Source organism: Arachis hypogaea, chromosome 10 (genome assembly GCF_003086295.3).
Source record: "Arachis hypogaea cultivar Tifrunner chromosome 10, arahy.Tifrunner.gnm2.J5K5, whole genome shotgun sequence".
NCBI classification, from domain to species: Eukaryota; Viridiplantae; Streptophyta; class Magnoliopsida; order Fabales; family Fabaceae; genus Arachis; species Arachis hypogaea.
Window position 1 is genome coordinate 76,881,644 of NC_092045.1, and position 12,636 is coordinate 76,894,279.

The 12,636-nt window shown below is 39.6% G+C and overlaps 1 non-coding gene across 1 annotated transcript; it reads right to left on the reverse strand.

The window, feature by feature from the left end:
* Positions 1-2,542: 2,542 nt before the first annotated feature.
* Positions 2,543-2,650, reverse strand: LOC112719003 (small nucleolar RNA R71). Its single transcript, XR_003161328.1, has one exon. It is a non-coding gene; the product is annotated as a small nucleolar RNA R71 (small nucleolar RNA).
* Between the last annotated feature and the right edge of the window lie 9,986 nt (positions 2,651-12,636).

Below are 12,636 nucleotides of genomic sequence, written 5' to 3' on the forward strand. Positions count from 1 at the left end.
GACAACAGTGAGACCCTACACGAGCTTGCCATGGAAAGGAGTAAGAAGGATTGGATGAAGACAGTAGGAAAGCAGAGAGACGGAAGGGAAGGCATCTTCATACGCTTATCTGAAGTTCCTACCAATGAATTACATAAGTATCACTATCTTTATCTTTTATGTTATTTTCGTTCATCACCATATACATTTGAGTTTTCCTGACTAAGATTTACAAGATGACCATAGCTTGCTTCAATACTAACAATCTCCGTGGGATCGACCCTTACTCGCGTAAGGTTTATTACTTGGACGACCCAGGGCACTTGCTGGTTAGTTGTGCGAAGTTGTGTAATGCCATGGTATTGAGCTACCAAGTTTTTGGCGCCGTTGCCGGGGATTGTTCAAGTTTTGAGCAAGCTTTTGGTAACATCAGTGCCAAGATCCGGCAACAACATCAAGTTTTTGGTGTTATTGCCCGGGATTGTTTAGGCTGGACAACTGACGGTTCATCTTGTTGCTTAGATTAGGTATTTTTTTTTTCAGAGCTCTTAAGAATGAATTCTAGTGTTTCAAGGTGATGTTTTTATCATCACCAAAGCTGATTGATCTTCATCAATTTAGCTCTTGAATGCAATGTCCTGCTGAAGCTTGGCCGGCCATGTCTAATTTCTTTAGACTAAAGCTTTAGACTAACATTGCATGATTCCTGGAATTCTCATTAAGAATTTTGATACCTTTATTTTCTTTTTCTACATAATTTTCGAAAAATCCAAAAAAAAAAATTATAAAATCATAAAATCCAAAAATATTTCTTTTTTGAGTCTAGAGTCTCATCCTAAGTTTAGTGTCAATTGCATGTTTCTGTTCTTATTGCATTCATGCATGTGTCCTCATTGATCTTCAAGTTGTTCTTGATGATTTCCTTATTCTGATCTTTGAATTCTATTGACTTGAGTGTTTTGTGTGTCTCATATGCATTTTCGTTTTGTTAGTGTCAGTAGTATACAAACTGCTAAGTTTGGTGTCTTGCATGCATTGTCATTTGATTCTTGTTGCATTTTGGTTTGTCCTTATTATTAAAAATCCAAAAATATTTTTAATTTGTGTCTTTTCAAGTCAATAATACAGAGAATTGAAGATTCAGAACATACAGCAGAGGAATTGCACAGAAAAAGCTGGGCGTTCAAAACGCCCAGTGAAGAAGGACAGACTGGCGTTTAAACGCCAGCCAGGGTACCTGGTTGGGCGTTTAACGCCCAAAAGGGTAGCATTTTGGGCGTTAAACGCCAGAATGTATACCATTCTGGGCGTTTAACGCCAGGATGGCTCGGGGAGGAAGATTTTGTTTTCAAATCAGATTTTTTCTAAGTTTTCAAAATCTTTTCAAAATCAAATCTTTTTCAAATCAATTTTCAATCAAATCTTTTTCAAAATCAATTTCTTTCCTTTTTCAAAAATACTTATTAACAATTAATGATTTGATTGAACATTTTTTGCCTTTTCTGTTGAGGAAGGTTTTATGTTTGATTCATATCTTTTCTTGTTAGGCAAGTCATTAATTTTTAAAATCATATCTTTTCAAATTGTTTTCAAATCATATCTTTTAAAATTGTTTTCAAATCATATCTTCTCAATCACATCTTTTTAAAAACAATCATATCTTCTTAACCACATTTTTTTCAAAATAAGCTTTCAATCAAATCTTTTTGATTTCTAATTTCAAAATCTTTTTCAAAAATCACTTGATTTCTTTTCCATTTTCATTTTCGAAAATTAAGTGATGTTTTTCAAAAATGTTTTCAAATTTCCCACTTAATTTTCGAAAATCACTTCCCTCCTTCTCACATCCTTCAATTTATGGACTAACACTATCCCTTAAGGCAAAATTCGAACTCTATCTTCTTTGTTAAGTTCGAATTTTCCACTTCTGTCTTCTACTCTTCTTTTCCTCTGACACCTAAAGGAATCTCTATACTGTGACATAGAGGATTCCATATTTTCTTGTTTCCTTCTCTATCTTATGAGCAGGAGCAAGGACAAAGGCATTCTTGTTGAGGCTGATCCTGAACCTGAAAGGACCTTGAAGAGAAAGCTAAGAGAAGCCAAAGCACAACTCTCTTTAGAGCACCTGACCGAATTCTTCAAGGAAGAAGAACACATGGCAGCCGAAAACAACAACAATACCAACAATGCAAGGAAGGTGCTGGGTGACTTTACTGCACCTACTCCCGATTTCTATGGGAGAAGCATCTCTATCCCTGCCATTGGAGCAAACAACTTTGAGCTTAAGCCTCAATTAGTTTCTCTAATGCAACAGAATTGCAAGTTCCATGGACTTCCACTGGAAGATCCTCATCAGTTTTTAGCTGAGTTCTTGCAAATCTGTGACACAGTCAAGACTAATGGGGTTGACCCTGAGGTCTACAGACTGATGCTATTCCCTTTTGCTGTAAGAGACAGAGCTAGAACATGGTTGGACTCTCAACCTAAAGAAAGCCTGGACTCTTGGGAAAAGCTAGTCAATGCCTTCTTGGCAAAGTTCTTTCCACCTCAAAAATTGAGTAAGCTTAGAGTGGAAGTCCAAACCTTCAGACAGAAGGAAGGAGAATCCCTCTATGAAGCTTGGGAAAGATACAAACAATTGATCAGAAAGTGTCCCACTGATATGCTTTCTGAATGGAGCATCATAGGTATTTTCTATGATGGTCTGTCTGAACTGTCCAAGATGTCTTTGGATAGCTCTTCTGGAGGATCTCTTCATCTGAAGAAGACGCCTACTGAAGCTCAAGAACTGATTGAAATGGTTGCAAATAACCAATTCATGTACACTTCTGAAAGAAATCCTGTGAACAATGGGACTAGTCAGATGAAAGGAGTTCTTGAGATTGACACTCTGAATGCCATATTGGCTCAGAATAAAATATTGACTCAACAAGTCAATATGATTTCTCAAAGTCTGTCTGGGATGCAAAATGCACCAAGCAGTACTAAGGAAGCTTCATCTGAGGAAGAAGCTTATGATCCTGAGAACCCTTCAATAGAAGAGGTGAATTACATGGGAGAACCCTATGGAAACACCTACAATCCTTCATGGAGAAATCATCCAAATCTTTCATGGAAGGATCAACAGAGACCTCAACAAGGTTTCAACAATAATAATGGTGGAAGAAACAGGTTTAGCAATAGCAAGCCTTTTCCATCATCTTCTCAGCAACAGACAGAGAGTTCTAAGCAGAATACCTCTGACTTAGCAACTATGGTCTCTGATCTGATCAAAACCACTCAAAGTTTCATGACTGAAACTAGGTCCTCCATCAGAAATCTGGAAGGACAAGTGGGTCAGCTGAGCAAGAAAATTACTGAACTCCCTCCAAGTACTCTTCCAAGCAATACAGAAGAAAATCCAAAAGGAGAGTGCAAAGCCATTAACATGGCCGAATTCTGGGAGGAAGAAGAGGCAGTGAACGCCACTGAGGAAGACCTCACTGAACGTCCACTGACCTCCAATGAGTTCCCCAATGAGGAACCTTGGGAATCTGAGGCTCAAGATGAGCCCATAGAGATTCCATTGGACTTACTTCTGCCATTCATGAGCTCTGACGAGTATTCTTCTTCTGAAGAGGATGAGTATGTCACTGAAGAGCAAGTTGCTAAATACCTTGGAGCAATCATGAAGCTAAATGACAAGTTATTTGGAAATGAGACTTGGGAGGATGAACCCCCTTTGCTCACCAAAGAACTGGATAACTTGTCTAGGCAGCAATTGCCTCAAAAGAGGCAGGACCCTGGGAAGTTTTCTATACCTTGTACCATAGGCACCATGACCTTCAAGAAGGCCTTGTGTGACCTAGGGTCAAGTGTGAACCTCATGCCCCTCTCTGTAATAGAGAAATTAGGGATCTTTGAGGTGCAAGCTGCAAAAATCTCACTAGAGATGGCAGACAACTCAAGAAAACAAGCTTATGGACTTGTAGAGGATGTTTTGGTGAAGATTGAAGACCATTACATCCCTGCTGATTTCATAGTCCTAGAGACTGGGAAGTGCATGGATGAATCCATCATCCTTGGCAGACCCTTCCTAGCCACAGCAAAGGCTGTGATTGATGTTGATAGAGAAGAGTTGATCATTCAAGTGAATGAAGAATCCTTGGTGTTTAAGGCCCAAGGATATCCCTCTGTCATCATGGAGAGGAAGCATGAAGAGCTTCTCTCAAAACAGAGCCAAACTGAGCCCCCACAGTCAAACTCTAAGTTTGGTGTTGGGAGGCCACAACCAAACTCTAAATTTGGTGTTGAACCCCCACATTCAAACTCTAAGTTTGGTGTTGGGAGGTTCCAACACGGTTCTGAGCATTTCTGAGGCTCCATGAGAGTCCTCTGTCAAGCTAGTGACACTAAAGAAGCGCTTGTTGGGAGGCAACCCAATGTTTTATAATTAATTATTTTCTTTTGTTATTTTATCTTTTTTGTAGGTTGATGATCATAAGAAGTCACAAAAACAATGAAAAAAGCAAAAACAGAATGAAAAACAGGAAGAAAAATAGCACACCTTGGAGGAAGATGCTGCTGGCGTTTAAACGCCAGTCAGCCTAGCAGTTGGGCGTTTAACGCCCAGTCTGGCACCCATCTGGGCGTTTAACGCCAGAAAGGGGCACCAGACTGGCGTTAAACGCCAGTAAAGGGCAAGAACCTGGCGTTAAACGCCAGGAATGGGCACCAGCCCGGCGTTTAACGCCAGAAATGGCTCAAAACGTGGATTTTGATGCCATTTGGTGCAAGGATGCCTTTTCCTTGACACTACAGGATCTGTGGACCCCACAGGACCCTACCATCACTCTCTCTCTTCTTCCCCCATTCACCAATCACCTCAACACCTCTTCCCCAAAAACCCCTCACCTATCAAATCCTACCCTTCTCTTCACCACTCATATCCATCCTTCATAAATCCCCACCAACCTCACCCTTCAAATTCAAACCACTTTCCCTCCCAAACCTACCCATAATGGCCGAACCTTTACCCCCCTCTCTCCTATATATACCCTTCTTCAACCCTTCATTTTCACACTACCTAAACACCACTTTTCCCCCTCTTTGGCCGAACACACCACCATCTCCCTCTTCCTCATTTCTTCTTCTTCTACTCTCTTCTTTCTTCTTTTGCTCGAGGACGAGCAAAAATTTTAAGTTTGGTGTGGTAAAAGCGTTGCTTTTTCGCTTTTCCATAACCATTATGGCATCCAAGGCCGGAGAAACCTCTAGAAAGAGGAAAGGGAAGGCAAAGGCTTCCACCTCCGAGTCATGGGAGATGGATAGATTCCTCTCAAGGATGCATCAAGTCCACGTCTATGAAGTTGTGGCCTTGAAGAAGGTGATCCCCGAGGCCCCTTTTTCACTCAAAAAGGGTGAATATCCGGAGATCCGACATGAGATCCGAAGAAGAGGTTGGGAAGTTCTTACCAACCCCATTCAACAAGTCGGAATCTTGATGGTTCAAGAGTTCTATGCCAATGCATGGATCACCAAGAACCATGACCAAAGTGTGAACCCGAATCCAAAGAATTATCTCACTATGGTTCGGGGGAAATACTTGGATTTTAGTCCGGAGAGTGTGAGGGTAGCGTTCAACTTGCCTATGATGCAAGGAGATGAACATCCTTACACTAGAAGGGTCAAATTTGATCAAAGGTTGGACCAAGTCCTCATAGACATTTGTGAAGAGGGCGTTCAATAAAAGAGAGATTCAAGAGGGAAACCGGTTCAACTGAGAAGGCATGACCTCAAGCCCATCACTAAGAAAAGGATGGAGCAAACAAGAGACCCCTCTCATCATGGGATCCCTGAGATGCCTCAAGGGATGCACTTTCCTCCACAAGACTATTGGGAGCAATTGAACACCTCCCTAGGAGAATTGAGTTCCAACATGGGACAACTGAGAGAGGAGCAACAAAGACAAGGAAGAGACATTGAGGAGCTCAAGCACTCCATAAGACCTTCAAGAGGAAGAACAAGCCGCCATCACTGAGGTGGACCCGTTCTTTAATCTCCTTGTTCTTTATTTTTCTGTGTTTCGAAAATTATGCTTTATGTTTATCCCTGTTTGTGTCTTATGATCATTAGTGTCTTAGTGTCTATGCCTTAAAGTTATGAATGTCCTATGAATCCATCACCTTTCTTAAAAGAAAACTGTTTTTATCACAAAAGAACAAGAAGTACAGGATTTCAAATTCATCTTTAAAACTAGCTTAATTAGTTTGATGTGGTGACAATACTTTTTGTTTTCTGAATGTATGCTTGAACAGTGCATATGTCTTTTGAATTTGTTGTTCATGAATGTTAAAATTGTTGGCTCTTGAAAGAATGATGAAAAAGGAGACATGTTACTGAGGATCTGAAAAATCATAAAAATGATTCTTGAAGCAAGAAAAAGCAGTGAATACAAAAAAAAAAAAAAAGAGAGAAGGAGAAAAACGAAAAAAAAAGGGGAGAAAAAGAAAAGAAAGAAATAAAGTTGTGATCCAAGGCAATAAGAGTGTGCTTAAGAACCCTGGACACCTCCAATTGGGGACTTTAGCAAAGCTGAGTCACAATCTGAAAAGGTTCACCCAATTATGTGTCTGTGGCATGTATGTATCCGGTGGTAATACTGGAAGACAGAGTGCTTTGGGCCACGGCCAAGACTCATAAAGTAGCTATGTTCAAGAATCATCATACTTAACTAGGAGAATCAATAACACTATCTGGATTCTGAGTTCCTAAAGAAGCCAATCATTCTGAATTTCAAAGGATAAAGTGAGATGCCAAATCTGTTCGGAGGCAAAAAGCTACTAGTCCCGCTCATCTAATTTGGAGCTTAGTTTCATTGATAATTTGGAGTCTATAGTATATTCTCTTCTTTTTATCTTATTTGATTTTCAGTTGCTTGGGGACAAGCAACAATTTAAGTTTGGTGTTGTGATGAGCGGATAATTTGTATACTTTTTGGCATTGTTTTTAGTATGTTTTTGATATGATATAGTTAGTTTTTGGTATATTTTTATTAGTTTTTAGTTAAAATTCACTTTTCTGGACTTTACTATGAGTTTGTGTGTTTTTCTGTGATTTCAGGTATTTTCTGGCTGAAATTGAGGGACCTGAGCAAAAATCTGATTCTGAGACCAAAAAGGACTGCAGATGCTGTTGGATTCTGACCTCCCTGCACTCGACGTGGATTTTCTGGAGCTACAGAAGCCCAATTGGCGCGCTCTCAACGGCGTTGGAAAGTAGACATCCTGGGCTTTCCAGCAATATATGATAGTCCATACTTTGCCCAAGATTTGATGGCCCAAACCGGCGTTCAAAGTCACCTCAGGAAATTCCAGCGTTAAACGCTGGAACTGGCACCCAAATGGGAGTTAAACGCCCAAACTGGCACTAAAGCTGGCGTTTAACTCCAAGAGGAGTCTCTGCATGAAATTTGCTTCATTGCTCAGCCCAAGCACACACCAAGTGGGCCCGGAAGTGGATTTTTATGTCATTTACTCATTTCTGTACACCTTAGGTTACTAGTTTTCTATAAATAGGACCTTTGACTATTGTATTAGAAATCTTTGGATCTTTAGGTCTTTGGATCTTTATATCTTTTGATCACTTTAGATCTTAGATCATTGGGAGGCTGGCCATTCGGCCATGCCTAGACCTTATGCTTATGTATTTTCAACGGTGGAGTTTCTACACACCATAGATTAAGGTGTGGAGCTCTGCTGTACCTCGAGTATTAATGCAATTACTATTGTTCTTCCATTCAATTCCGCTTGTTCTTGTTCTAAGATATCACTTGTTCTTCAACTTGATGAATGTGATGATCTGTGACACTCATCATCATTCTCACCCATGAACAAAGTGACTGACAACCACTCTTGTTCTACAAGCATAAGAGGCTCTAGTGAATATCTCTTGGATTCTTTAACCGAAATCTTCGTGGTATAGGCAGGACCTGATGGCGGCATTCAAGAGAATCCGGAAGGTCTAAACCTTGTCTGTGGTATTCTGAGTAGGATTCAATGACTGAATGACTGTGACGTGCTTCAAACCTGTAACTTACTGGGCGTTAGTGACAGACGCAAAAGAATCACTGGATTCTATTCCAGTAGGGGAGGGAACCACACCGGTGATTGGCAGCACTGTGACAGAGTGTGTGCATTAGCTTTCACTGCGAGGATGGGAGGTAGCTGCTAACAACAGTGAGACCCTACACGAGCTTGCCATGGAAAGGAGTAAGAAGGATTGGATGAAGACAGTAGGAAAGCAGAGAGACGGAAGGGAAGGCATCTTCATACGCTTATCTGAAGTTCCTACCAATGAATTACATAAGTATCACTATCTTTATCTTTTATGTTATTTTCGTTCATCACCATATACATTTGAGTTTGCCTGACTAAGATTTACAAGATGACCATAGCTTGCTTCAATACTAACAATCTCCGTGGGATCGACCCTTACTCGCGTAAGGTTTATTACTTGGACGACCCAGTGCACTTGCTGGTTAGTTGTGCGAAGTTGTGTAATGCCATGGTATTGAGCTACCAAGTTTTTGGGGTTCATGACCGGGGATTATGAGAGTTGTGAAAAAGTATAGTTCACAATTTCGTGCACCACCTACTGAGCCTCTTCAATCCCAGTAGAAAGAACAAATAATTGCATACAAGTAATACACAAGAAATAATCAAGTATAGCAAGTAAATCAAGAAGTAATTAGGCATGTTATACAATTAGGCATAGTAGAAAAGTAGACAAAGCAAGCAACCACATAGAAAATGTACATGATAAATGCCTGTCCTAATGGCTGTGATATCACATTGTCGGTTCAATTGCCAACCCGACACATCTCCATAGAGATGTTGCCTTTCGCTCATGAATAAAATGGGTACCCCCAGGGATATCGTGCCCGGCACATGGTCCAGGGATATAGTACCCACACACGCTCTTGTGATTCCGAATGGATGCGAGCGGGATACTCAGCCGCAGACCTCACATCTCAACGTAAGCGGAACTAACTACCGCCCTTACGTCGCCGCCGCACCTCGACAGGCGGTATTAACCTACCATCCCTGCCAGGCGCATAGCATCTCTACAATACCAGTATCAAAGATTATATATTCCATCAGTGATCACTTTCAGTATTTAATCTTCCTCATTTATCTTCAAGTCCCAGACTCGTCACAAATATTTTCAATCTTCTCATCTGCCAGGCGCATAGCATCTCTACAAAAACCGTTACAGAAATAAAAAATTTGTTCCTAAAACTTTAGGCAACGGTTTGGCAACAGTTTTTGAGTCGTTGTATATGCGGTCATTGCCAATACTCATAGGCAATAGTTTCTTACCTAAGGCAACGGCAACCGAAAAACCGTTGCCATATTTACAGGCATAGGCAACGGTTTTGACAGTTATTCCTTAGGAATGATTTAGAACTATTACTATATAAATAACGGTTTAGAACTATTGTCTTTAATGACTTAAAGGTTTAAAACCATAGCTGAATATGCAACAGTTTTAAACTGCTGTCGTTTTATTCTTCACAAAGATAACAATTTTAAGTTGTTGCCTTCGGTGTTGTTTTTTTGCTATGGTTTTAATACTATTGTCATTTTAAGTCTGCCTTCGGCAACGGTTTTAACACCATTGCCTTTTGTAATTTTTGACAACGATTTTTGTAATTATTTAATTCTTTATTTACAACGATTTTCTCATGTAGTGAAATTAGTTCCAACTATTTTTTTAAGTTAGTGTCAATAAATAACCATAACTATTTGAATCAAATTACTAAAAGAAACTAATTGAACATTTACCATCAAATATGATGAACTAATGAGTTCGGAATGGAAATCATGAATTGATGATGGTTGTGAAGAGTCAAGGACTTGAGGAGAAATGATGATCTTGATGGATGTTGAAAGTGTGCGGGGCCTATATCCCCGGCGTAGCAGATTTCTCTGCTGCATGACTAGTTGTTGTTGAGAGTGTGCGGGGCCTATACCCCCAGCATAGCAGATTTCTCTGCTACTTGACTAGTGTTGTTGAGAGTGTGCAGGGCCTATATCCCTGGCGTGGTAGATTGTTCTGCTGCATGATTTGTTGTGGTTATTTCCTTCTCTACTGCATGAAGTGTGCGGGACCTATATCCCTGACGTAGTAGACTCCCTACTACATGAGTGCCCAGGGCACTATATCTCTGGCGTAGCAGATTCGCTGTTGCATGAGTGTGCAGGCCACTATATCTCTGGCGTGGCAGAAAAGGCTACATCCGGAATGATGTGTCAGGTTGGCATTTATGGACCGACAAGTGATATTACGATCCAATAGGACAGGCATTCATCATATGCATCTTCTATATGCTTGTTTGCTTTGATTACCTAATTGTATAATACGTCTACTTGCTTCTTGAATTACTTGTTATATATGATTACTACCTGTGTTTTCCTTGCTTGCATTATCTGTGTTTGTCCGGTGCTGAGGAGGTTAGGTAGGTGGTGGTGATGGGATCACACGGAGGTTAGGGTGGCAAAGGCTGTGGGATACAGCGGTGTGACTAGTTTTAGTTAGAATTTCCATAAGTTTAGATAACCTGGTTTATGGTGTAAGTTCTATATTTATTTATTTTGTTCTAAGCTTGAATATCCGTATGTAATGCGAAGTTCTAGGATTACCTTCGGCGTCGCGGAGCCTTACATCTTACATCATTGGGCACTGTTACCATACTGAGAACCTTCGGTTCTCATTCCATACTTTGTTGTTGTTTTTCAGATGCAGGTCGTAATTTACCTCGGTGAAATTGCGGACATGATGGCAGAGCGAAGTATGGTTTCTTCCTGGTTTATTTCTGTGTTATTTTGTTGTAGTACTTTCTCTCACCCTTTAGTTTTAGAATTTATAGCCTTAGAGGCCTATATGAGAGATAGGTTGTATAAGCTATTTTATTCTCAAAGATTCTGTATTTTTTTCTGTTTGGGCTAGTCGGCTTAAACTCCACAGGCAGGTGCTAGTCTTCTTTTGTATATATATACTTTGTTGATCTATTAATTAATACCTTGTATTTACTGAGCTTTATTTCAAGGTTGTATACATTATGTTTTGTATCCTTTCGCGCCAAATGCGTTTAGTTACCGTGTGCAAATGCTTCACGTATGTAATTCCGCATTATGCGACTTTGAGCTTTAATCTTTCATCGGGCTTCTAGAATATATTATTCTTTCTATATATATATATATATATATATATATATATATATATATATATATATATATATATATATATATATATATATATATATATATATATATATATATATATATATATATATATATATATACCAGATGGAAAGGGAAAGGGGAAGAAGGATGTAAGCGTCAGTATGAATGCAGTATGATATATGCAAGAACAAGAAAGTAAATATGAAGTTAGATACGGCGGTAGTCCGCACGCATATGCAGGTTAGATATGTAGTTAGATGTGGCGGTAGTCCGCACACATATGCAGTTGCAAAAATGTAAATATGGAAACACTAAAATGAAGAACTGAATAAAAGATTTTTATTGAATGTATTGAAAAGGGAGAAGAGGGAAGAAGAGCTGGAGAGCTTACAAGGGGAACTCTCAGAGTATCTCTCACTAACTTCTCTCTATGTTTTTGTAAAATGAAAGGATGCCTTACAATGAAAGCATGGCCTCCTTTTATAGTTGAGAAAATTACTGTTTCTACAGTGCCGGTTATGTTAATCGGTACTATTGGTACAGTACAAGTTGATACATTTTTTGTTTTCTTTGCAAATTTGGCTTAAGATCTAATCTTCTCCTAGATTGATTCCAAAGTAATCGTCTTCATTTTGATTGTAATCACTTGATGATTCTTCTGAGGGAGTAGAATCGTCTTTGTGTTTTTTGTCTTTATCGATCATTTGCATGATTTGTTGAAGGTGTCTTGCTAATGTTTCTTTTGATTGGGCTCCTGCAAGGGCTGCTGCAATTTGGGCTTTCTGGTTGAGGAATACTGATTCTTCATGGTCGAATGGTTTGGTGAACTTGGGGTGCTCTTTGAACCAATTTCGAACTTTTTCTGGATGAGCCATGGCGGCATCAAACTGAGACCACCATTTTACAGAGGCGTTTCTTTGAAGCATAGGTGGTGCTTTTGGATGTTCTTGTTTGCCGTACCTGTACTGCCATGAGAATACCCAGGCCAGGGAAAAAACAGAGAAAAATTGAAGATCTACAGGAATGCTTGTTTCCTGTTGGTCAAATTTTTTGGTGAAAATTTTGAACCCCTCATCGGCAGGTGGGGGCAAGATTTCTGGTAGAGGACCAAAGTAATCCCACCATTGGGAGAACCAATTTGGGAATTGATAATTGGTATTTTTCTTGAAATAGAGGAGCCAAGAATGTTTGTTCTGATTATTTTGTAACCAAAATACTCTTGTCCAGGCATCCACATAATCCCAATAAGAATATCCTATCGGGTCATAAGGATTAGAGAATTTTTTTGTATTGTTTGGGTTTTTACCAAATTGATTAGGGGTGAGTACTTTTAGAATTTGAATGGTTGAATGAGTTATGTTGGTGGCATCTTTAGGATCTTTGTAATGTTTTATTGAGACTGAATCTGAATCCACTAATATGAATTCAT